The sequence below is a fragment of the Cetorhinus maximus genome, chromosome 21 (genome assembly GCF_964194155.1).
Source record: "Cetorhinus maximus chromosome 21, sCetMax3.hap1.1, whole genome shotgun sequence".
Lineage (NCBI taxonomy): Eukaryota > Metazoa > Chordata > Chondrichthyes > Lamniformes > Cetorhinidae > Cetorhinus > Cetorhinus maximus.
In genome coordinates, this window is record NC_135899.1 from 73,006,778 (window position 1) to 73,033,284 (window position 26,507).

The following is a 26,507-nucleotide window of genomic DNA, read 5'->3' on the forward strand; positions in this document are numbered from 1 at the left end:
CGACATGGGCTAAATTCTGCCCAACATTTATATATTTTAAAAGCTCCACCAAACAAAGGCACAGCTTTAAATGAGGACTGTAGGAACAGGGCAGGTACATGGAATTAGGATTATTCTGAACAGGGGGATAAACACCAACATGGTCTGGTTGTGCCAAATGGCCCATGTCTGTGTTCTAATTGCTAAACATTTATTTCAGGGAATTAAGTAACCAGAGCCATTAAATTTAATGAAGATTTCGCCCCCCCCCCCCGCCCCATCTAATCTGCTTTTCAACTGATATTTAATACTCAATAGACTCTCCAACAGCGGAGAGTCATTTCAGTGGCTAAATTTAAAAAGCGCAGCTCAGGGGTTCTGTTTTAATCATTACTCAACCTTCTTAAGTAGATGCATCTTATTACTGTACATGGTATACTAAAATACGATGGACTTCAATCAAGGACCAGGAATATATCTTGAGATTTAGGTGAAGCAGATTAAATCAGCATGGTATTGTTTTTATAGGGGAGCAAAAAAAAAGTGAAGCTTATCTTTTTTTTTTAAGGTTTTGTCTCTGATGAGTCTCAGTCATAATAATATACAAATGAACAGGCCTTTTGCTTCCCCCTACATTGACAGTGTTCAATGACAGTGTTCAGTAATAGCTTCACAATTTCAATGCAAGTGCCATCCATCATAACAGTGGGCATTAGTTCTCAGGACACAGAGCAGGTGACTTTTGGACAGTCTGATGAATGACAAGATTTGACATCAATTTCTATTTCCCAATCATTCCAATGGGATACCCTTTCTACTTTCCAAATGTGAATTGCAAGGTAATGATTCTTGTATTTGCTTTTTCCTGGATAAGGGTAATGAATATTTTTAGCCTGATCAATTGAAAACGGTGTTAAATAAAGTGTGTTTCTTTCAGCCAACACCAATAGTCTTTTAATACATCTGAGCTGGTTATGAACTCAGCTGCCAAAGATAAAAAGCTAGGGTCTAGACAGTGCAAGAGTCTCCATAAAACTCCAAGACAACAGCCTAGCCAAGGTTGATAAATACTAAAACTACTGCACTTTCATGTGCAGTGGATACATTGCAAAATAAATGCTCAGCTGTTGAGTAGCAAAGAAGCTAATTTTATTTCGAATAGAGTTTTATTAAAACCCACCAATGCCGCTCAAATTCTGATAGGAAATTGGTCAGACATCATTTTGTTTGTCATGATTACAAATTAAAGGTTTAGCTGCTGATTTTCTTCTTGGGAGCTAATGTTTAATGTCTGCAATTATATGTTGCTGAATCTAAATTAATAGCAATAAAACCCCCAAATTCATACAATGGTCAAATCCAAATTTAAGCTGAGCACAAACCCATGCAAAACACTAGCACTTTTGTATAATTACGCACAATGTTTATGAAAAGTATTAAAACATTCACGTTACGCTCTCAGTTTTCAATTAACAATTGCACTCAGTATCTCAGATTATTACTTGCTCAACCCCTAACATAAGAATGAAAAACAGTCAATTAACCCACCCAAACTCATCTCACTAACCCCAACTCTCCCATACGATTTACTTTGAATGTTCCGAATGTATTTCCCTCCATTACCCACCAGTACTGCAAGCACACATTCAGGCATTTGATGTTTCAAAGCAGAGTTTCAATAAGGAATGAATTTTGTTAACTGTGCAATCAGTGAAGCTCAGATTCCAGGACACTCGTTTTGGACGCTTGAAGCCAAAACCAATAGGTTTTTGGGCACTGCAGAGCAGAGCAAAATGGCCACAGCTATAGTTTAAGTTAGAATACGATTTCGTTTGTATAAATTTACCCCCGTCTAAAGTTGTTGGTGGCCTATAAACTGGAATAGAGGTTTGGTGATATACAGTCGGTTTCCAGAAGTATTTTCTTCAGTCTTATTTTGTAGGAAAAGAGCCTCTAGGTGAAAAAAAAGACTATTCAGAAATAGTACTTCACATCACTGCATGCCATTTCTGTTTCACAACAGTACAGTATAATACTGTGAAATGAGAGGAGTGCCTATTTGCAAGTTCACCATGTTCCAGGGAGCCTAAACACCACCCAGAACTTAAATAGTTGATGATCTCGCGATCAACTGATAACACTATAATTGTATGACACTTAATATATGTTATCATAGGAAGCAAGACTATAATTTACTTCAGCATCAAGTATTTTTAAACAAGGTTATTAACATGTACATTTCTGCACTATAATCCACTTTATTCTTTCATCTCTAACTCTACTTTCCCTGAAACAGTAGCACAGTGCCAAACGGGAGAAAAGGAGAGCGTGGGTTGCTCACTGCTCCTTGGTTGCAGTCAATGCCAGTTCTGTGATCAGCCCACACTCAGTGCATTTGCACTTGGCTTTGGCAGATATGCTTTCTAGTTCCAGCTCCCTCATAGTCCCCCTCCTCCTCCTCAAAGCTAGAACATACTGCCACTGTACACTAGCTCATTTAGTGAGACAACCAAAAAGTGACAGAACTTGTAGGTGGATTGAAGGGACATTCTTGTCCTCCAAGCAGCAGCTATCTCAATCGCATGCTGTCACCTAAGCCATCTATTGCAGCAGCGGCCTTTCTGAAAATAACTGCAGCGTTTAGATATCTGTTTTATAGTGTCATAGATTTTTCAGCCCAGGAAGTTGTCCATTGGCCCATTGTTTTATGCCAACTTTCTAAAAGTGGTATCCATTTAGTCTCATTCCCCTGTCTTTTCCTCATAGCATTTTTTCTTCAAATATTTATCTGCTTCCTTTTAAAAAGGTTTTTTAAAAATTTGTTCATAGAATGTGGGTGTCACTGGCTAGACCACCATTTATTGCCCATCCTTAATTGCCCTCGAGAAGGTGGCGGTGAGCCACCTTCTTGAACCACTGCAGTCCATGTGTTGTAGTTACACCCATAGTGCTGGGAGGAAGGGAGTTCCAGGATTTTAACCCAGGGACAGTGAAGCAAGTTATGGATTGTGTTTACTTCACTGTAGAGCATTTGATGTGCATACAGTCCTCTGCATAAAAACATTTCTTCTAACTGCTTGTCATTCATTTAACAATGGTCTTAAATTTATGCCATTTTGTTATCAGAATTTTTTTCCTCCCCAGTTTACCTTGGAAAAACACTCAGAATTTTGAGCCAATCTCATCGGATATCCACTGAACCATCTCTGCTTTAACAAAAAGAACCCAAGTTCCTTTAGCTTCATATCTTTGCTTTCATCTTGTTGAATCTGTTTTGCTCCTCTACATGGTTTTTGCATTATTTCTAAAATACAATGGGCAATATTCAACCCGCATTTGTTCTCTTTTGCTTCTACCTTATTATTTCCTCCTTTCCAACACCAAACGCCAATCCCTTGTTGGTGGGACAAAAATATTTAGACATTAACAAGCACCCAACAGCTCAACAGCAATTTAACCGCTGAGCTGTACTAATCTTGCTATATGTGCACTGTACCTACTGCAGTATAGCTGCAATCCAATGCATACACAAGTTTCAAACTGCATGAATCTTTTTAATGTTAGTACTGGACCCACACTACTCCATCTCTCTCCCTCTTCCAACAAGCCTCCCACCTGCCCCCACATATCAAAATTCAAACATAAAACATCGGTGTTTCAATATGTCAATGCTTCACGCGGCATCTTGCCCAGTGATATCTTTAAAACTGTATGCAGTCCGGTATTAAAAAAATATATACGAAAGTCAGGTTTAACATTTTGTCACAGCAACTGCAAATCTAAGTACCCTCTTTACAGTATAGTGACAAGATTTATGTCAGGCGACATGTTTTAATTATAAGGTAGGTTGAAGTTACTAGGTGACAGAGAACACCAACAGTTCAGGGACATTAAGGATAACTTTCAAAGATGAAAGGGATAGCACAAAGCCCAGCTGTAAACCAATCATGAAAAATCCAAAATCAAATCCAGTCAAGATAAATTAATGCATTTCACAATGGTTTGTGTTTTGGTAGACCCTCCTTTTAAAAAAAAATTAATCACACTGTGTTCTGTTTTGCAATATGCACACATTGTGAAATGGTGCTATTAGTAACTAACAAAACAGAACAATTAGGTTTGTATTGTGTCTTGCTGTGAGCTTCTCATGTCACTAAGTGCAGAGAGAAGCAAAAACAGGTAAATTAATAATTAACATGATTTTAATTTCAGTCAATCGGTTCAAATTTCTTGGAAGCAATATGCCACGGACGCAGCTAGCTTATTTGTTGCTGGCATCTTGCACATCCATTGATAATAAAACTAACGCAGGGATTGGACCTAAACTGTCAATTGGGTGTTCATGCAGTATAAAACAAACTTCAAAAAGTTTTCTAAAAATATATGAAATGTGATTAAATATTCAAGAATCCATCATTCCAAAGCTCTTGGTAAACAGTTTTGCAAAAACAGATTCTGTACATACTTGAAGATAAAGATTTTAGTTTGAAGTGTACGGGAAGAGTCTCAACTTGCCATTTCTGTAACCCATATTTAGTTTGAGAATATCACGCTATGCAGCAAGCCCAAATTGAGTAGAGTATTTCTTTCAAAAAAAAAATTCCACTCTGTATTCAGATATTAGATGTCACAAAAATTTCTAAAATATTTTCTCCATTAGCGTATCTCAACCCTGACTAGAGTATAATAAACCTCTGTCTGCATTTCCATTTATTTTCAAGTCCCAGACCAATCCCAGAGTACTTCACTGCTGCACACACTAAGCTTCAAGTCATTTTGTTTGAATCTTAAAAACGTTTTTTTATTCGTTTATGGGATGTGAGCATCGCTGGCTAGGCCAGCATTCATTGCCCTCTGAACAAGGGCAATAATAAGTCAACCGCTTTCCTGTGGGTCTGGAGTCACATGTAGGCCAGATCAGATAAGGACAGCAGATTTCCTTCCCTAAAGGATGCTTTTCTTTGGAAAACAAAGAGTCTTTTAATACATAAGTCAATTTATACAGGCAAGTAATCAAAATTGATATCATTGTCTAGTTACAACTAAATAATTATCATCAATTTCAAGAGCTGTAGTAACTACATAGCTCTTCATCAGTTGGTTTTAAGATTTTCTTTTTAGACAGGTTCACCATCCATCCAGGAGCAAAACCAAAGAAAATTTGTTGAGGATCCTTACACGTTGTTAATGTGCTATACACCTAGTGAACCAGATGGGTTTTTACAACAATTGGCAATGATTTCATGGTCATCAGACTTTTGATTCCAGATTTTTATTGAATTCAAACTTCACCATCTGCCATGGTGGGATTCGAATCCTGCTCCCCAGAGTATTACCCTGGGTCTCTGGAATATTAGTTCAGTGACAATACCACTATGCCACCGCCTCCCCATATCATAAAAATCATAAAGGTATCATAAAAAGGCGACTTTGAATGCCTGTGTTGCATGCCAAACTAAACACCGTTACACCCAATAATGTTTATTTTTGAAATGTCTTTGACTGTGGCGTTAGGTATCCTAGTGCTAGGTACAATGTTCACCATGGCCAGAGCTGTTATCCTCATGCTTCAAAGGTAGGAAGAGGTTTGGGAAAAAACCAGGACAGACAGCAGGTTACAATTTTCATGTGAAGATCATGTTTCAAATTCATCAGACTTCGGTTGGAGAGTTTTAGTTAAACTATAATAAAATCAAAAGGCAAAGATATAGATGACGAACTGTAACCTGCAGCCCTCTCTCTCTACTTTACCATTTTTCTTATCATTATGATGCACTTCCGAGACCTTTCCTTTTGTTCTACCGACGGTCACAATACATTATCCTTTCTCCCCTAGCATTCTCAGAGTGTTGAGATCGTAACTGATTAAACTACCTTTTATTCCATCTTCTAGGAAGTCAGAGCTGCAAAACCCCTCACTTCTCTCAACCCCTTTCTCCTGCAATTGACAAGAAATTAAAATTCATGTTTGGCATTAGCCAACATCGACTTCTTAATCTACTTCATTTTCTTTCATCATGGTGGTGTACTAGACTATGCAACTCATCTAGGTTTCTCATTAAAAATGTATACAAAACCAGAGAAATGCCCACAAAGTAGGTAGTGCTTCACCATTTGATAGGGATGAGCGAGGCTAGATACAAATGGTCTACACTGATCTATAATTTTGTGTTTTCCATGAACCTAAATATTGTAACCTAGAGTTGCTGCCTTATTGAAATGATGTTTTCTAGAAATGTGGGGTTGGCTTCAATTCAGAATGATCATTGAACAGTCAGTAATTTGATTAAGAGTACTTGGAGAAATGTTCCAGTTATTGATGTTTATTGAAAACATTGCACAGCATGAGCAATGGTGTAGTTATTCCATGCAAAGTATTGCATTATGTTCATTCTAAACTACATTGTGGTTGGTTTCCAAACTGTCACAACTGCTAAACATATAGTGCCCTTCATGTAATAAAACTCCACAAACCACTTCACAGGGGTATTTTAAAACAAAATTGGATACCTAGACACATAAGATGATATTAGGGTTGATAATCAAAAGCTTGGGCAAAGAGGTTTAACCAGCATCTTCAAGGACAAGAGAGAGGAAGAGATACAGAGAGGTTTAGGGAGGGAATTCCAGAGCTCATGGTCCAGGCAGCTGAAGGCCCAGCCACCAATAGTGGAGCGATGAAAAATCAAAGATGCTCATCAGGAAACCAGAATTAAAGAAGAAGTGAAGATACCCGAGGATTGTGGGACTGGAGACGATTACAGAGAAAGGTGAGGATGAGGCTATGGAGGGGTTTGAAAACAAGGATAAGAATTTTAAAACCTGACATTGCTTAACCAGCGGCCATGACATGGACAACAGAGTTTTGGATTACGTCAAGCGCGCAGAGAGCAGAATGGCAGGGTCAGGGGTGCATTGGAATAGTCAAATTTACAGGTAACACCTCCACAAAGGCACAGACGGGGATTTCAACAGCAGCTGACCAAGACTAGAGCAGAATCGGGTGATGTTACAACAATGGAAGTAGACCATCTTAACGATGGCACTGATATGTGGCCAAATATTATTTGGACCAAATAAGACACCAAAGTTGTGAATAATCTGGATCAGCTTCAGACAGTTGCCAGAGAGGGGGATAGAATCAGTGGATAGAGAGCAGAGTTTGCGGTGGGGACCGACAGTCTTCCCAATATTTAGCTGGAGGAAATTTTTGCTCGAGTACTGGATGTCAGCCAAATCACCTGACAATTTAGAGATAATGGACGGATCGAGAGATGCAGTGGCGAGGTAGAGCAAGGTGTTGCAATGTACATATGGAAACTGATGTGTTTTCGATTGATGTCGCTGAAGGGCAGCATGTAGATGAGAAGTCAGACAGACCAAGCATCGACCCTTCGGGGACACCAGAGGTAACTGTGCTGAAGCAGGAAGAGAAGTCTCTTGCACAGTAAGATCCCATACTGCTTTAGAGCCAATTAAGCACTTTCAACCTAGCCACTTTTGGTTGTATTAAAACTGGTTCCTCAGCTAAGCAGACTTCTGCTGTCAGAAAGAGTTGGGAGACAATAACACAAGGATCCCAAATATTATTTGAAATTAAAAAAAAACGTATATGAAAAATAAGTCTCATCACATTCCAAAACCTTCCACTTCTTTTGAAACACAAAACAATGTTTAGGAAAGAAAAGCCAGTTATTTCTTGCTAGTTTTTCTGACCACAAGAGAACAGCCACAAATTTACAACCGGCTGCCAGCCTACAGAGCAATTAACAGGTAATTGAGCTCACAATTTGCCTATATACAGCCATTAGATCTTGTGGTCTTAAAGATATCTAATATATGCTGCATGGTATAGTGCTCCCTCTTTTATGGTACAACACACTATGGCATGATTCAAAGAAATCCAACATGAATCTGTGAGTTCACAATTATTTCAGTAGATTAGAAACAAATTTACATTTGATTTTTAAGATGATTTCCTTTTCTTCTCCCAGTTCTCTCACTCATATTTGTCATCCATCAAGAAACAGAGAAAAGGAGAAATGGAATAAATGTTGAAGTAACAGAGAAACAATCATACACAATCAATATACTCAATGTCACAGTTGGAAAATTCCCAAATTCTGTTTTTTAGGCTGCCAAGAAAGGAAATTGAAATAATTGGACCTCATGTTGCATTTTGATCCATAAGTATCCACTAATTTTTACTGATTGCACTAAGCAGGGCATCAGCCTTAGATACTTATGTCATTGATCCTGTCAAGTTCTTATAAGCAAAGTCTGCAAAGACACTCAAGATCCCTAAAATACCTCAAAATTGCCTTTTAATCCAGTTGAAGCCTCTAATGAAACTAAGTGAACTGTTATGACCAAGAAAGGTCATTCTCATTAGCACAAACTATAATAAGAAGTATGCTTGATGTTCTAACAATTATCCAATGAGCAAAGTCATTTCAGCCTGACTAATCTATTTAGGTATTAATCTCGTCAAATTCTTATGACCAAACATCCCTGGATAATTTGGTTGATTCAGGAAGGCATTAGTGCAGAATCACCTATTCTATCAAAGAAAGAAAAACTTCTGAAGTAATTCCCATGCAACAGGAACAGTTTTGAGTAATTTCCCTAGCCAATACAGTAAAAAAAACTACATTCCTACAAACCCAGTCTTAGTGTTTACTCACCAGGTTTCTAATTGTCAATCTAGCATTTTCAGTTCCATTGTTCTAAGAATTAAAGAAACAGCTTCTACGTCCTGCCCCATTCTATTATGCTGTATAAAGCAGAGTCATGAGGGTGAAACATGGAAGCAAAAGTAAACATGGATCAGAAACTCAAAAGAAAAATGCCACATATCCAACACCACACAGCATATCAAAAAAAAACAATAAATGCACCTTTTGGGAAGCCTGTCAACTTATTTACTAGTCCCCAGATATATAATTATGCTATGTGGTAAAGGCAGACTAAAGCACAATCTTCCTTTCATATTTGTGATACATCCATTTTTAAAAGCTTGCAGAAAAGTAATATTTCACTTTTTAAATGTATCTATTCACCTTGCAAATGATTTAATTTCTGTAACATCTATCAAATGTTACTGAGGAAATCTAACATTTCAGATATTGCCCTCAATTCATGCAAGCGCAAATTTACCATCAAAATTAATTTACCAATTTCTTCTTTACACCCTCCTCTTCATTATGGTACAATCCTCTGGACAGTCATAACGCTCTTGTACTTCACACTTGATGGCCGTTCTTCACATGAACTTGACCAGCGAGTGTTGTGGACAGTGACTGTTACTCACCATGAGGACCATTATTGTCCATCCTATCCCTGTCTGTACCTAATGTTAATTAAATAGCAATCAGGTGCAATAGCTTGGATTTTCCCCCATCCTGAGCCGGGGAGATATTGAAACGAATTGTAGCACTACCAAAACCAGCCAGGATTGAGATATGAGTTAAGTAAGCACAGACCAGAAAACAAACTTAATATTTTTGTGCATCTACCCCATCAAATCCCTTAATAGCATTGAATGCCTCAATTAGATCACCCTCAATTTAGCCTCATAACTTAACCCTTTAAGCCCTGGTATTTTGTTGAATCTCAATCATAGAACAATTTGCATGGGCTTGACCATCTGCAGTGGGAAAGGATGACAAGTTAAACACCTCATCAAAGCAATGTCAAGCTTGTGACTGAATTGTCAAATATGTTGAAGGGTGCGTTTGTTTGGGTTGTACAAATACACATTGCAGCATTTGAACTGCAGCCAAGACAGCTATTTAGCACCTGATTGCACACATGACCCCCCAGGAACATAAACTGCGAAAATTCGACAAGTGTTGCTTGATAGCTGGTTGCTTCTAAAAATATACTCATTTCAAAGTGACATAATCATCTCTGCACACAAACATACGGAGATAATCCATATGCCTATAAGATGGTCAGATGTCATGTCATGTCATTTCAGAAAACACTGTGGGGCATAGGGAGAGCGGCTGCAATGATTTTGCAGTGCCAAAAGCACACGAGCAAACAAAGCAGTCAAGTCACTGTGGTAACAATGGAAAAGCGAACCAAAAGCCAGCAACTCTTATAACCTGAAATATTTCAATATTACCCACTTGTATTCGCAAACACAATAAATCCATCTATTTACTCTGCTGCTAGATCCAACCCAAAGGATACTCAGGTTTGTGGAATGCAATTCAACTTAACTACTGAAAATCACAGGAGTACACATTGGACCCAATTGTGCCCATTTCATTTGATGCAACAAGACCTAATTTTGAGGACCAGCATCCTTCTCCAGAAAGATGTCTGATAAAGGTCCGATATTGGATTGGGTCAATTTTCAGACATCCCTGGCAGCCACCTAAAATAGGTGCTGGCTCCCTTACATACTAAAATGAGAGGTAATACCCATTTTAGAGCCCCCACACCAAAACTGACTTGCAATAAGTGAGGTAGGAGTCAAGCCTGGTCCACTCCCAATTATTCAGAATACTCCAGAGGGCTGCAGCAGTCTCACCCTAATCTCCTTTCACCCAGGGGACTATTTCCAGTGAGGTAAACAACCAGAAGTTCAAAGCACCAGAAAGGTGAGGTGCCTGTGGAAGTATGACAGGTGGCAGCTCTTCACCATAGTTCACCCATCCAACATGGGACAACCCTTTGGCCTTCCAGTTCAGGCACGTGTTGCAGCTGGATTTCCCACCTGAAAACTAGCACCCATTGGGTTTCCAACTCCAGCTTCTTCAAGGCCAATTCTAACTATTTCACCCAAGAACTCAAATCAGTTGTCTTCGCCGTAACGAACATCCTCGTCACAATTGTGAGACCTCAAACAGGTCAACAACTGCTTAATACTTGCAAGGCACTTGACTGCATTAAATGTCATCTGTCATTGCCTTGGTATCTTACATGCTTTGATTAAAATTAGTGAAGAACAGTAAAGTTACTTTTGCGATATTTACAGGTGTCATATTGTGACCCATACTCTATTTAATTTTACTCTAAGATTCCTGAACCACGTGTCTGCCCCAGCCAAAGCGTGCAATATTTTTTGTCTTTCCCCATGCTGTCAGGGGCAGGTACTAGGAAGTACACGGGAGTAACTTCTATTGACTTACATCCCGAGAGGTTACACCAATCAGGAAAGATTGACGAGGCTGGGACTTTCTTTTCCAGGAAAGATAGGCCAAAGGGTGACCCAATAGATGTCATTAAGATTATGAAAGGGTTTGGTAAGAAAGATATAGGACGGATTTCCTGTTGTGGGATAGACCCAAACTTGGGGCAATAAATATAAAATGTTCACTAATAGTTCCAATAGGGAATTCAGGAAAAACTACTTGAATCGGAGAGTGGTTAGAATGGCCAACTTGCTACCTCAAGGAGTAGTTCAGTTGAATAATATAGATACTTTAAGGGGGAGCTGGATAAACACAAGGGAGGAAGGGATAGAGGGTTATGCTGATAGGGTTAGGTGAAATGGGGCAAGAGGGGGCTCAGATGGAGCATAAACACTGGCACAGACAAGTTGGGGCATATAGAATGTATAGCACAGTAACAACCTATGTAAATATTAATATTCCTCCACCTCCAGAAGAAAGGATGGCACTCTAAATGGCAAGGCTGAGCTAGTTAACGTATTGCATGTTAAACACTCAGGTTAGGAGGACATGTTTCCTTCCACTCTGTGGGTACAGCACTGCCGACATCAATTGGTCAAAATAATATTTCATAGTAACAACACGTGTAGAAAAATATTTGAGGAGGGGGTTGGGGGAAGGTGAGGGCAGGAAATCATTGCATTGATTACCATGGAACATATTCATAATGTTACTGCACAAACCATCCAGAGAAATACTTCCTCCATTGTGGCTCTTGGAAATTTGCTCTAAAGATAAGGACTACTCGAAACAAGCAATTGCAGAATGATAAAAAGACTTCATTGACAGTCTAGCACTGATACAGCTGAAAAGGGAAGGATTGAGCACTCACACGCACTAGGGAAAAACGCAACCTACCTCCTTAAAGACTCATTCACGATTTAGCACCCTCCAAAGTGCCTCTGTCCCAATCTGTTATGCTCCAAGATTAGACTCTTTCCACCTTTATATTAATTGCTCCCAAACTGCGAAAGAAAGAAGTTGGATAGAAAGATTGTTAGTGGAACATAGAAGTGATCCCGCCGATATATTTTGTTTTTGTTCAGTTCTGTTTTCTTATTTCTATTCCTTAATATGCTACCCCTTGCTGAGTACCATTTTATAAATCACCATAAACTCTCTGGTTACTCACCTAAGTATCAATACTGTGTGTGAGAGCCTAGGTCAGCATTTGCAGGCAGTTCTCTCAATATGCAACAACAGTACAGACGTTACTGATAATTTTTTTTTAATAAGTGTGGAGGCGTATAGCGCATCGATATCTGTGCTGTGATTACAGCACATCTTTAGTGTCAGTGATGGACATGTTGGTAATATTAGCTCTTGCATCCTCAATTGTGAAATGATAAAGGAAAATCTAAGCTTAAAAAGGATCCTACAGTCAAATCTTTGCAGCAGTTAGTTGCCGGTTTATGGTAGTGTTAATCTGCAAATCCCCAACTTTTGGGGTTGCACATAAGATTCCAACACTGCTTCAAATAATGTAACTGAAATTTACAGGGATGCGGCACATCTGGATTTTAAAATGTTTGCAGTGCACATATACTGGGAGACCAGTTGTATGTAAATGGCAACCACCATGTTAAAGAATACATGCAGTGCCATTGCAGAGTTGCATAACAAATATTTTCCTTATCTGTATGAGATTTCCCCCAGTGTTTTTATTTTTTTTTTAATCATTTTCAAAATCTCATTCTTTTTCTTTCAGTTCCTTTGATCTTCCTGTGAATCTCACTCTTGGTTTGCTCCTTTCTCGCACTGATTATAATCTCATTTTTGAGCTTTCATTGTCACTCTGTATTTCTAGTTATCTCTCTTGGCCTCTCTGCTTTCTGTACTTCTTTGTCTGGCTTTATATCAATTTTATGGCTCTCTCCAGTATCTCAATTGTTAAAGACTTTTCCTGGGATATGCCTTTTCCGCTGTATACCTGCGCTTTTCTTATTTGCTGGTACACACGGATATCCTTCTGATTTGTGGTTGCCTGATATGTTTTAGTCATGTAAGCGATTATTAGCAGATCTCCTATGGCATTGCTTATGTAGTACAGGGCATCAAACAGCCAGTGGAGTAGCTAGAGAGCAAAGATGAACATGGAAATCTGGAGTAGAACATTTAATTAAGGAATAGAACTAGTAGGGAGACAAAAACTGAACCATAGTGCGAGACCTCTGGATCTGATAAAGCACAACCTGTGGATGCAGGAACATGGTGGAGATGAAGCAAATGGTACCATTAGTGAAACTTAGCACAAAAGCAGAGGGGCTGTGGCGCTGAAGTTAAGAATAGAGATCTACAGAGGAACCAGGAAAAAAGGACAGCAAGTGACGGGGCTATAATAAAAAAAGGGAATACAGAGACAATTTTAGCTCAGTTGTCCGAAATTGCATTGACTGATGTAATTATTATGCATTACATTCAGTTCTATTTATAATACTCACCTTATCTTTGTGAATGTACATTATTATAGCACCATTAAAAACGACCAGGCAGCAGTTCTCTGTCATTTAGAAACTCATGTGTTTCCTACATTACACTTCAGAAGTGTAGGCACTGTAAAGTGCTTTGGAACATCTTGAGGTTGTGAAAGATGCTGCAGAAATAAATGTCTTTCATTCTTTTACCCAGCTGCTGGAGGTATTGGTATCCACGTGAGCTTGGTTCCAAGTGAGGCCAAGCACAGAAGTCAGACTAAACCATGAGGACACCAGGCAGAAGCTCTCAAATCACTGGTCCTATTGTGGGCTCATGCTCAGCTGCTGCAGCTACATTTTTTTCCATTCATCTAAAACACACAGTTTCTTTTAAGGTTGGTTATGAAAAGTAAACACACCAGCATGGTGGTTGGGATCCCGCTCTCTCCACTCCTCCCTTTGCTCTGCAGTGATTTGCCACTCTTAAGCCCCAGGGCATTTGTGAGAGGGAGTAAAGCCAGAGTATTCAAGGTCAGCGTGGTGAGAGCGGAAGGTCAACACTTGGAGTTGCTAGTGGGAGATAACGATTGAGCAGAAGGTCACAGCTAGAGGGAACTAGCTGTCAAGCCTGGATCAGAGTGCAGGCAGCTGCATTCCTTTTTTTTAAGTTTATGCCAGGTGAATCGAGCAGAGTGCTGAATTTAACATTTTTAATTATAACAAGAATTCTTTATTAAGCAAGAGGCCAGAGAGAGCAAGACCAGCAACTGAGGAGGACACCTGTAGCCCTGACAAATGACACACATAGCAGCAGGGCTGGGAAAATGAGGTATTAGGAGTAATCACCATTATAAGAAGAAAATAAATTCAGTGAGTACCCATTGAATCAGATCATGTGGCTCCCATAGATAAATCAGATCATTGGAAGGTAACATGGATGGAGCAGTACAGCTGGATAACCACAAGAGTACAAGTTAAATAATAGTTTAGTTTTAAGCTTTGTAATAACAAAATAATGTGTTGTTTTAGATCATTATGCAAGTAGGGTAGAAGGTGCAATCTTGTGTGCTCAATTCAAAAAATTTCACTTTTTCTGAACACTACATAAAACTGTCAAACTTTGGATTAATGTCATCAATACATAATTGGAGCAACGGGTGTACAAAACCTATTTAAACTGGATGTTCCCAATAATCTCATTCTCAAAATGCAGTGTTTTAAAAAACACCCCATGTCTTATGCATTAGGTGCTCAGAAATTTGGCAGACATCTCCTTTTGTTGCTTGGATGGACCCAATGATATGATGGTTAAGCACACTATTACGTTCACAATCTTTGACAGAACAGTTAATCCCATGAAAGTTGTTTTTGTTCTGGCTGAAGGACTGTGAATGGCCTCTTCAGGGAATTCTATGCCCCGTATGCAGATCCCTTCAGATATCTCTGGTATAATGATCTGCTTCGGTACATGCAGCTGGCAGTATAAGGGCGTGTCATAACTGAACATGCATACATCTGTCTGGATACTACATTGGGTTGTTAACTCTGGAGGTTTCATCGCATGCCCTTCACCCTCTAATTGTCCACTCCTTGTGCTGACCTTCCGCATGCTGACCTTGAATGCTTTGGCTTTACCCCCTGCCACAAGTGCTCTGGCAAATCACTGGTGAGCAAATTGGCCTGGGAGAGGAGAGGAGAGAACTAGATCCCAACCACTGAGCTGTGTAGGTGTGCTCAACATGTCCATCCTGGCAATATGCACCTTCCCAATTAGAAAACAAACATACTCTAATTAGCTCATTGGTTGATGCTGGACTACTAATCCTTTTATCTCAACTCCAATATTTTTATGACTAAATTTTTAAAGAAAATGAAAACATCCCTTCTGTTGTTATCCCAGTAATTTTTCTCCCATCTTGGAGATTAATCTTCAATTCCCAAAGATTCCCGGGTAATCCTAGAGGGTCACCAATCGTCACGCCACCTCGGATCCAATTCCTTCTCCAAACTCTGCAAATACAGAGGGATGCCCAGAGGGATATCTGTGTTGATGGAATACTCAAATATTCCAAAAGAAACAGGCATAGCTAGCGGTTGGGGTATAGTTTAAGGAAGCTGACTAGATGTTGCTTTATAACAAGGCAGCTCAACAGCTAGCAAAACAGCAGTCCAATAGATAGAAAAATGCACACAGCAGTAAGTACAAAGGAATCGGGTTACTTGAAGAGCAATGGCCCCCAATGCTGAGGGGCAAGTTTCTTTGACACCCATTTCATGTCTGGAACAATGCTCAGGTGTTCCAGCTGTACCACGGGACCAGGCCTAACTTACATTTTTCTCAGGGCCTTATTGAGCCTGGGGCAGCAGCACTACAATATGGTTGCCAACCCTCCAGCATTGTCCTGGAGATTTCAGGAATTAAAAAGATTAATCTCCGGAACACTGCTGTGGCTAAGAGTTTTTTTATTCATTGTGAAAATACTGGAAGTGGGGAAAAGGTTGTATGATTGACAGTTAAGAATCATCCTATTTGCTTTCCAATTGAAATGGGGAGATGGTGTTGTCCCTGCATGGACATGTTGGTAATCTATGGCAGGAGGTGGCACAGCTGGAGGCAGGTGGTCATATGATGATTCCTCCAGGAATGTGACTAACCAGAGTTGACAACCCTACACTACAGGCACCTGTGAGAAGACATATATGTAAGCAGATGTGTGCATGAGGACTTAGCATCAGGGAAGAAGGAAACTGGAACTTAAATGAGCTGACTAAGTTCTCGACAGCAGGGAAACCTCAAGAGTCATGAGCTAAAAAGGGGAATCCAGAGATAGTGATCTAGAAAATACAGCTGCAAGAAATCAAACTTATTTAATGCTGGCATTTGTTCCTACTGATTAGTAAGACAGAGCAAAGTGCCAACACACTTAAATGCCAGTACACTCGGTCTGGGAGCTGTTTGCAAAATTTACATCTAACATTCCCTGTATTTAATCAGAAATTTATTTACCAAGAGAGGGCAAGAAACAGGTTTCTGAACATTATAGAATAAGCAAATCTTGTGCCCTCATTTCCACCCCACTCCCCAGTCCACTGACTCAGGGAATAGGGCATAGAATACAATAGAAGTGGACAGCAGGTCAATGGACACCTTAGAGAAAAGATAGGTTAACATTTCCAAGGTATATCCTTCCTCAGAACTCATATCCACCTTTTCGGGTTCTTAGTTCAATCACTTATTGGAGAGAGAAACAGAATTAATGTTTCAGATCGATGACCTTTCATCAGTTCATCAACATGAAATGTTAACTCTGTTTCTCTCCCCAGAGCTGCTGCCAGACCTGTTGTGTATTTCCAGCATTTCCTATTTTTATTTCTGATTTCCAGCATCCAAAGTATTTTGCTTGCCCCACTTAAGTTTTTTTTTAAAAAAGCAATATTTTAAATTTGTCATAAACGGCTGTCAGGAAACCAAGCACTGCCCATCTCATAGCTAAACAGAGTCCTTGATATCTCAAGAGTTTATCCAGCGAGTAACTTCAGAACACAAGACGAGAAGATCCCTGATATTAGCCAATCTCAGCCCAGGTAGTAAGAGGAATGCAAGTTGGTCTTAATGATGGAGGGGAAAGGAAATCAAAAGAAAGGAGAAAATAATAGTTCATAAACAAAACCTTTCAAAACAAATTTTGACTTATGGCCTATGGAGTGGGACCTATGAAGTTGGATACCTTGTCTACCTTGTGGGTGGGAGAGGAAATAGGTTGAACCTATGGTTTCCAGTTTGTAACTGTGGGGTAGGGGAAGGGAGTTATGGATCCACATTGTTGAAACCTTCGATACTGAAAGGATGCAGGAAAGGGGAGAAATCACATTAACTCGCACAGTTCAAGTTTCTCTGCAACACCTAATGGCACTTTATGGACCGAGAGGTTTCAGTGGCGATGCTGGCTGCAGTTCCATGGATCCCAATACTGTGTAAAACATGAATGTTTGCCATTTATGGAGAATTGATTTGTAATAAAAAACCTAGCAATTAAGATGTGATTGTGGAATTACCCATGCAGTGGCTGGGTTTCAGCGAACTACCATCATCTTTTTTTGAGGGCAGCATACAAGGAATATGGGAAGATTCATCCTAATTCAACAGCATCAGGCCTGTGACAGCAGACGGTTACTGTAGCAATGATAGCACTCTAGGGAGGTGGAGGTCACAGCTACACCAACAAGCTGATACTCACTCAAGCTTTGTCACATTTACACAGACATATACGACTATTAATGCCATCAGGAGGGCTTGATTCTGTCTCAGCTTTCATCAGGGACGATCAGACTCCGGTTAGTCAATTGCAGGCACAGGCAATAAAAATTAGCAGATTAGTAAGGCTCATCGGAAGTTAAATTCCCAAGAGTAGGAGCTCGATCTTGTAAAATCATTATTAAGGTCTGCAGCTTCCTGTTGAACGCAAATGCAATCCTTGCAGCATGTTATTTTTGGCGTTAAAGGACAAAGTTCCAAATGAAAATGCAGCTAAAATAACAAAACAGATAATCAAGGACAATCTGAGCACGAACGCAGAGGCAGTGTTAAAAATAAATTAAGAATTTTCAAGGTTGATGCTCATAGACAAAAATCTCTTTAGAAAATAAATCCTTGCGCCTTTGTTCACAAATTCCCTTTAGGCATTTACAAACATACAAATATCTGCTACAAATTGCTTTTTGTATACTTCCGCCCTTATTTCTTATGCTATAAATGTGGAATGCTGGGAATTCCTGTTGCTTACGTTGTATTAAAGCTGCATTTTTGTGTGATAAGCTTTTGAATTGACAACTTTCCTAGGACTGTGCCAATGTTTTTATTGAAGCCCATTTGCGGGTGGTAAGTATGCTGCAGCTTGAAATGCAGTTTACTCTCCAAAAGTGGCAAGAACATTATGAATGCATCACAGGTGTCCACGCTACACATGGGTGGGCAAGTAAGACTAATACACTTGGAAGTGGGGCTGCTTGTGTGAAGGGTACAGCAAAAAGCAATGTACAGCTGCTGAGAGATGGAAGGCTATCACAATCCCAGAAAACATTGCGATGATAAAAAAAAATAGATCAGGTCTTGAAGATGACTTGGCTGAGAGGACAAACTAGGTAGACTGAAGGTTCTATTCTCAGTCCTACATTCTTAAAGTAAATTGTCTGGAATTGTGCCTGTTCATTTTTGTTGACACGCTAGTAGGAGGCATACACCTATGTCAGTTGCATGTGACAATTTGACAAAGAATCTCAAATGCCTTGGAGATTTTTGCTAGCTAAAAAGTACAATAAGGGTAAGTTTTTATAAAATAAATAAAGTAGGAAGCAATAGATGTAGGGCAAGGCCTGTATTTGCAGGCCTGAACTGAGGTCATAACAAGTTGTCATGTTTTCTGGTTCCAGTAAGTTTGAAATAATTAATAATAAATAGACTCAATGTCTGGACTGAGTATATTTCATATACATGTGGACGGACACATTGTTGCTTGGCACCTTGACTGCAGTACCGCAGGAAATGTGGTGCCTGGGTACATATTTGCATAACAATTAGTTCCTAGCTCTACAAATAATAAAGCAATATAACACAAGTGATAAACAAACTTGCATTTAGAAAGTGCCTTTGATGATGACTCAATTCCCCAAAGTCCTTCACAACCAAATGAAGTAGTTGGAAATTTAGGCACTGTTGTGATATATGGACAAAGATACAAAAGAAGTGATAAATTAGGCAATACCAAATTGGCTTTTAAAAGTCTGCAGACTATTAGAAGGGAAGAGCTTCAGAGAGGTAAAAAGTTTGAGTAAAAAACGAACTGGAGCAGTGCAATGAATCTCAATTTCTGAACACTTCTAGTGGAAGTGCAATCTGTTCAAACAAGTTGCTAGAAATGTCAGGAGCAGGGACAGGAACTATTAACAGATGGTCAGAGCCTGTCAAATGTGGAGTTATGGTTAATAAAAGGGGTGCAAATTGGCTGACAGTCGTGAATTCCATGTTGTTTGTCTTGCTGACTCTTTCAAATGAAAAATAGTTTCCATTTTATGTCAATCTGATCAATTCCTCCTCTGCCAATGAAACTAGCCCACAGAAATGTTGTCAGGTATGGAAAGAGAAAATCCAAACAAATTATTTTTCTTTTAAAAATCAGGCTGTAATTTGCCAAATCATGAGCTATTTTAGCGTCTGCATGCTGGTTGTGCGCGAAATGTATCAAAAGAAATAAGTAAAAAAAGCAAAAATCATTGCTTCAAAATAGAAAGATCAATTATGATCTGTTATCATCATTGTGGCGCTTAGATAAGTTGGTCATGATCTGGACTTGCATGTACTGCTGGAGGCAAGGCTATTGATAAACTCTACCTTTTATTAAACATTATAATAACTATGTACAATAATGACTCAGCACAAGGCACAACACAGAACTCACTTTCTCCATGCTCTGTTCACAGAATCACACATCACAGAATCACAGTGCAGAAGAGGCCTTTCGGCCCATTGAGTCTGCACTGACACGTGAGAAACACCTGACCTACCTATCTAATCCCCATTTACCGGCACTTGGCCCATAGCCTTGAATGTTATGACGTGCCAAGTGCTCATCCAGGTACTTTTTAAAGGATGTGAGGCAACCCGCCTCCACCACTCTTCCAGGCAATGCATTCCAGACCGTCACCACCCTCTGGGTAAAAAAGTTTTTCCTCCTAAACCTCCTGCCCCTCACCTTGAACTTATGCCCCCTCGTGACTGACCCTTCAACTAAGGGGAACAGCTGCTCCCTATCCACCCTGTCCATGCTTCTCAGAATCTTGTACACCTGGATCAGGTCGCCCCTTAGTCTTCTCTGCTCCAACGAAAACAATCCAAGTCTATCCAACCTATCTTCATAATTTAAATGTTTCATGCCAGGATAACATCCTGGTGAATCTCCTCTGCACCCCCTCCAGTGCAATCACATCCTTCCTATGATGTGGCGACCAGAACTGCACACAGTACAAACGAGTGCGAAGAGAGCGGAGGAGACACAGGATAAAAGAGCGCGAGGAGAGCGGCGGAGACACGGGATTAAAGAGCGCAAGGAGAGCGGCGGAGACACAGGATAAAAGAGCGCGAGGAGAGCGGAGACACAGGATAAAAGAGCACGAGGGGAGCGGCGGAGACACAGGATAAAAGAGCGCGAGGAGAGCGGAGACACAGGATAAAAGAGCGCGAGGGGAGCGGCGGAGACACAGGATAAAAGAGCACGAGGAGAGCGGAGACACAGGATAAAAGAGCGGCGGAGGCACAGGATAAAAGAGCGCGAGGAGAGCGGAGACACAGGATAAAAGAGCGCGAGGAGAGCGGCGGAGACACAGGATAAAAGAGCGCGAGGAGAGCGGCGGAGACACGGGATTAAAGAGCGCGAGGAAAGCGGCGGAGACACGGGATTAAAGAGCGCGAGGAGAGCGGCGGAGACACGGGATTAAAGAGCGCGAGAAGAGCGGCGGAGACACGGGATTAAAGAGCGCGAGGAGAGCGGCGGAGACACGGGATTAAAGAGCGCGAGGAGAGCGGTGGAGACACGGGATTAAAGAGCGCGAGGAGAGCGGCGGGGACACGGGATTAAAGAGCGCGAGGAGAGCGGCGGGGACACGGGATTAAAGAGCGCGAGGAGAGCGGCGGAGACACGGGATTAAAGAGCGCGAGGAGAGCGGCGGAGACACAGGATTAAAGAGCGCGAGGAGAGCGGCGGAGACACGGGATTAAAGAGCGCGAGGAGAGCGGCGGAGACACGAGATTAAAGAGCGCGAGGAGAGCGGCGGAGACACAGGATAAAAGAGCGCGAGGAGAGCGGAGACACAGGATAAAAGAGCGCGAGGAGAGCGGAGACACAGGATAAAAGAGCGCGAGGAGAGCGGCAGAGACACAGGATAAAGGAGCGCGAGGAGAGCGGAGACACAGGATAAAAGAGCGCGAGGAGAGCGGCGGAGACACAGGATAAAAGAGCGCGAGGAGAGCGGAGACACAGGATAAAAGAGCGCGAGGAGAGCGGAGACACAGGATAAAAGAGCGCGAGGAGAGCGGCAGAGACACAGGATAAAGGAGCGCGAGGAGAGCGGAGACACAGGATAAAAGAGCGCGAGGAGAGCGGCGAAGACACAGGATAAAAGAGCGCGAGGAGAGCGGCGGAGACACAGGATAAAAGAGCGCGAGGAGAGCGGCGGAGACACAGGATAAAAGAGCGCGAGGAGAGCGGCGGAGACACAGGATAAAAGAGCGCGAGGAGAGCAGCGGAGACACAGGATAAAAGAGCGCGAGGAGAGCGGCGGAGACACAGGATAAAAGAGCGCGAGGAGAGCGGCGGAGACACAGGATAAAAGAGCGCGAGGAGAGCGGCGGAGACACAGGATAAAAGAGCGCGAGGAGAGCGGAGACACAGGATAAAAGAGCACGAGGAGAGCGGCGGAGACACAGGATAAAAGAGCGCGAGGAGAGCGGAGACACAGGATAAAAGAGCACGAGGAGAGCGGAGACACAGGATAAAAGAGCGCGAGGAGAGCGGCGGAGACACAGGATAAAAGAACACGAGGAGAGCGGCGGAGACACGGGATAAAAGAGCACGAGGAGAGCGGAGACACAGGATAAAGGAGCACGAGGAGAGCGGAGACACAGGATAAAAGAGCGTGGGGAGAGCGGAGACACAGGATAAAAGAGCGCGAGGAGAGCAGCGGATACACAGGATAAAGGAGCACGAGGAGAGCGGAGACACAGGATAAAAGAGCGCGAGGAGAGCGGCGGTGACGCAGGATAAAAGAGCGCGAGGAGAGTTCCAGGGAGCAGAGTCGGAGGGCGGAGTTCCAGAGTGCTGAGTATAAAAACCTGACCTCGGGGATTCGCGGACCTCGGGTCTTAAAAAAAAAATTAAATGTGGCATCACGGTAAATGTGTGACCTGATTGACTGGTAGAGAATCTACACTGAATTTGAAACTAAAACATTGTTAAACTAATTAAACCAAATAAATTAATCACTTAATTAATAAGTAGAGGGTATCTAGACCAGAATCAGGGGATTACTGTTCTTAGAATTTAGCATTTATAGTAGAAATCTAGCCCCAGGGAACGCATATTGAATAAGGAGTCAATAAGCAGTTATTAGATTTGAATTAATTTATTAAATAGTTCTAGAAATGGCAGTTGCTGGGGTGAAGTGCTTCATCTGTGGGATGTGGGAAATCTGTGACGCTTCAAGTGTCCCGGACAACTACATCTGCAGGAAGTGTACCCAATTGCAGCTCCTCACAGACCGCATGGATTGGTTGGAGCAGCAGTTGGATGCACTTAGGAGCATTCACGTGGCGGAAAGCGTCATTGACAGGAGTTTTGGAGACGTGGTCACTCCCAAGGTACAGACAGATAGATAGATGAGTGACTGCTAGAAGGGGCAGGCAGTCAGTGCAGAAATCCCCTGTGGCTGTCCCCCTCTCTAACAGGTATACTGTTTTGGATACTGTTGGGGGGATGGCCTATCAGGGGAAAACAACAGCAGTAGCCAGAGCAGTGGTACCACGGCTGTCTCTGTTGTTCAGCAGGGGGGGGTCAAAGCACAGAAGTGCAATTGTCATAGGGGACTCTATAGTCAGGGGCTCAGATAGGCACTTCTGTGGTCGTGAAAGAGACACCAGGATGGTATGTTGCCTCTCTGGTGCCAGAGTCCAGGATGTCTCTGATCGGGTATGGGTCATTCTGAAGGGGGAGGGAGAACAGCCAGAGGTCGTGGTACACATTGGTACTAATGACATAGGCAGGAAGAGTGATGAGGTCCTGCAGCGGGAGTTCAGGGAGTTAGGCAGAACGTTAAAAAACAGGACCTCTAGGGTTGTAATCTCAGGATTACTCCCTGTGCCACGTGCCAGTGAGGCTAGAAATAGGAAGATAGTGCAGCTGAACACGTGGCTGAACCGATGGTGTAGGAGGGAGGGTTTCCGATATCTGGATCAGTGGGATCTCTTCCGGGGCAGGTGGGACCTGTACAAGAAGGACGGGTTGCATCTAAACTGGAGAGGCACCAATATCCTGGTTGTCAGGTTTGCTAGTGTCACTCGGGAGGATTTAAACTAGTATGGCAGGGGGGTGGGAACCAGAGCAATAGGTCAGCAGGTGAAATAAATGACTGGGAACCAGTGAATATGGTCAGTAGGACTAAGAGGAAGGGCAGTCAGGGAGAAATTACTGAACACAGTGAGACTGGGGGTCTGAAATGCATTTGTTTCAATGCGAGAATTATAACAGGCAAGGCAGCTTAGAGCTTGGATTAGTACTTGGGACTATGGTGTTATTGCTATTACACAGACTTGGTCGAAGGATGGACAGGATTGGCAGATAAATGTTCCAGGGTTTAGATGTTTCAGGCAGGATAGAGAGAGATGTAGAAGAGGCAGGGGAGTTGCACTGCTGGTTAAGGGGAATATCACAGCTGTACGACAGGAGGACACCTCGGTGGGCTCATGCAGCAAGGCAATATGGGTAGAGCTCCGGAATAGGAAGTCACAATGTTGGGGGTTTACCATAGGCCTCCCAATTGCCAGTGGGAGATTGAGGAACAGTTATGTAGGCATATTTTGGAAAGATATAAAAGCAATAGGGTTGTTGTGGTGGGTGATTTTAACTTTCCCTATATTGGAAAAGTTGCAGCACAGAAGGAGGCCATTCGGCCATCTTGTCCATGCCAGCCCGAGGACACCCAGGTGCCCTATCTAATCCCACCTTCCTGCACCCGGCCCATAGCCTTGCAGCATACAGCACTTTAGTTGCAGATCCAGGTACTTTTTAAGAGTTTAAAGTTTCTGCCTCTACCACCAACTTGGGCAGCGAATTCCAGACACCCATTACCCTCTGCGTAAAAATGACTGGGAATCACTTAGTGCTAGGGTTTGGATGGTGCAGAATTTGTAAGGTGCATCCAGGAGGGTTTCCTGAGACAATATGTAGATAGTCCAACTAGGGAAGGGGCAATACTGGACCTGGTATTAGGGAATGAACCCAGCCAGGTGGTCGAAGTTTCAATAGGGGAGCATTTCGGGAAGAGTGACCATAATTCAGTAAGTTTCAAGGTACTGGCGGATAAGGATAACAGGAGTCCTCGGGTTAAGCTGCTTAATTGGGGGAAGGCTAATTGTAACAATATTAGGCAGGAACTGAGGAATCTAGACTGGATGCGGATGTTTGAGGGCAAATCAACAACTGACATGTGGGGGGCTTTCAAACGTCAATTGATAAGAACTCAGGACCGGCATGTTCCTGCTAGGATGAAGGATAAGCATGGCAAGTTTCAGGTACCTTGGATAATGAAGGATATTGTGAGATTAGTCCAAAAGAAAAGGGAAGCATTCGTAAGGGCTAGAAGGCTGGGAACAGATGAAGCCCGTGGAGAATATAAAGAAAGTAGGAAGAAACTTAAGCAAGGAGTCAGGAGGGCTAAAAGGGGTCATGAAAAGTCACTGGCAACCAGGATTAAGGAAAATCCCAAGGCCTTTTATACATATGTAAAAAGCAAGAGGGTAGCCAGGGAAAGGGTAGGCCCACTCAGGGACAGAGGTGGGAATCTGTGTGTGGAGCCAGAGGAAATGGGAGAGATACTAAATGAATACTTCCCATCAGGATTCACCAAAGAGAAGGACTTAGCAGTCGATTTGTCTAGGAAAGAGTGTGTAGATAGCCTGGATCATGTTGAGATCAAAAAAGAGGTGTTAGGCGTCTTGAAGAATATTAAGGTGGATAAGGCCTCAGGGCCAGATGGGATCTACCCCCGAGTACTGAGGGAGGCAAGGGAGGAGATTGCTGGGGCCTTGACAGAAATCTTTGTATCCTCACTGGCTACGGGTGAGGTCCCAGAGGACTGGAGAATGGCCAATGTTGTTCCATTGTTTAAGAAGGGTAGCAGGGATAATCCAGGAAATTACAGGCCAGTGAGCCTTACTTCAGTGGTAGGGAAATTATTGGAGAAGATTCTTCGTGACAGGATTTATTACCATTTGGAAGCAAATGGGCATATTAGTGAGAGGCAGCATGGTTTTGTGAAGGGGAGGTCGTGTCTCATTAACTTGATCGAGTTTTTTGAGGAAGTGACAAAGACGATAGACGATGGAAGGGCAGTGGATGTTATATACATGGATTTCAGTAAGGCCTTTGACAAGGTCCCTCATGGCAGACTGGTTCAGAAGGTAAAGTCACACGGGATCAGAGATGAGCTGGCAAGATGGATACAGAATTGGCTTGGTCATAGAAGACAGAGGGTAGCAGTGGAAGGGTGCTTTTCTGAATGGAGAGCTGTGACTAGTGGAGTTCCGCAGGGATCAGTGCTGGGACCTTTGCTGTTTGTAGTATACATAAATGATTTGTAGGAAAATGTAACTGGGCTAATTAGTAAGTTTGCAAACGACACTAAGGTTGGAGGAGTTGCAGATAGTGAAGAGGATTGTCAAAGGATACAACAGGAACATAGATTGGTTGGAGACTTGGGTGGAGAAATGGCAGATGGAGTTTAATCCGGACAAATGCGAGGTCATGCATTTTGGAAAATCTAATACAGGCAGGAATTACACAGTAAATGGCAGAACCCTTAAGTGCATTGATGGGCAGAGGGATCTGGGTGTACAGGTCCACAGGTCACTGAAAGTGGCAAGGCAGGTGGATAAGGTAGTCAGGAAGGCATATGGCATGCTTGCCTTCATTGGCAGGGGTATTGAGTATAAAAGCTGGGAAGTCATTCTGCAGCTGTATAGAACCTTGGTTAGGCCACACTTGGAATATTGCGTGCAATTCTGGTCGCCACATTACCAGAAGGATATGGAGGCATTGGAGAGGGTGCAGAGGAGGTTTACCAGGATGCTGCCTGGTCTGGAGTTTATTAGCTATGAGGAGAGGTT

General features: G+C 42.0%; 1 protein-coding gene across 6 annotated transcripts in view; it reads right to left on the minus strand.

Annotated features, from left to right (window-relative positions):
* Positions 1 to 26,507, minus strand: part of pkib (protein kinase (cAMP-dependent, catalytic) inhibitor beta) — a 115,055-nt gene that overhangs the window by 66,482 nt on the left and 22,066 nt on the right. For 3 of the 6 annotated variants that reach the window (XM_078567134.1, XM_078567127.1, XM_078567130.1), the window contains one exon: positions 12,021 to 12,127. The exons of 1 other annotated variant lie outside the window; for it this stretch is intronic. The gene's annotated coding sequence lies outside the window, so the exon portion shown is untranslated. Of the gene's footprint in view, positions 1 to 1,825; positions 1,933 to 8,663; positions 8,753 to 12,020; positions 12,128 to 26,507 lie in introns of all 6 variants that reach the window. 2 more of the 6 variants (XM_078567129.1, XM_078567128.1) reach the window with 2 other exon arrangements.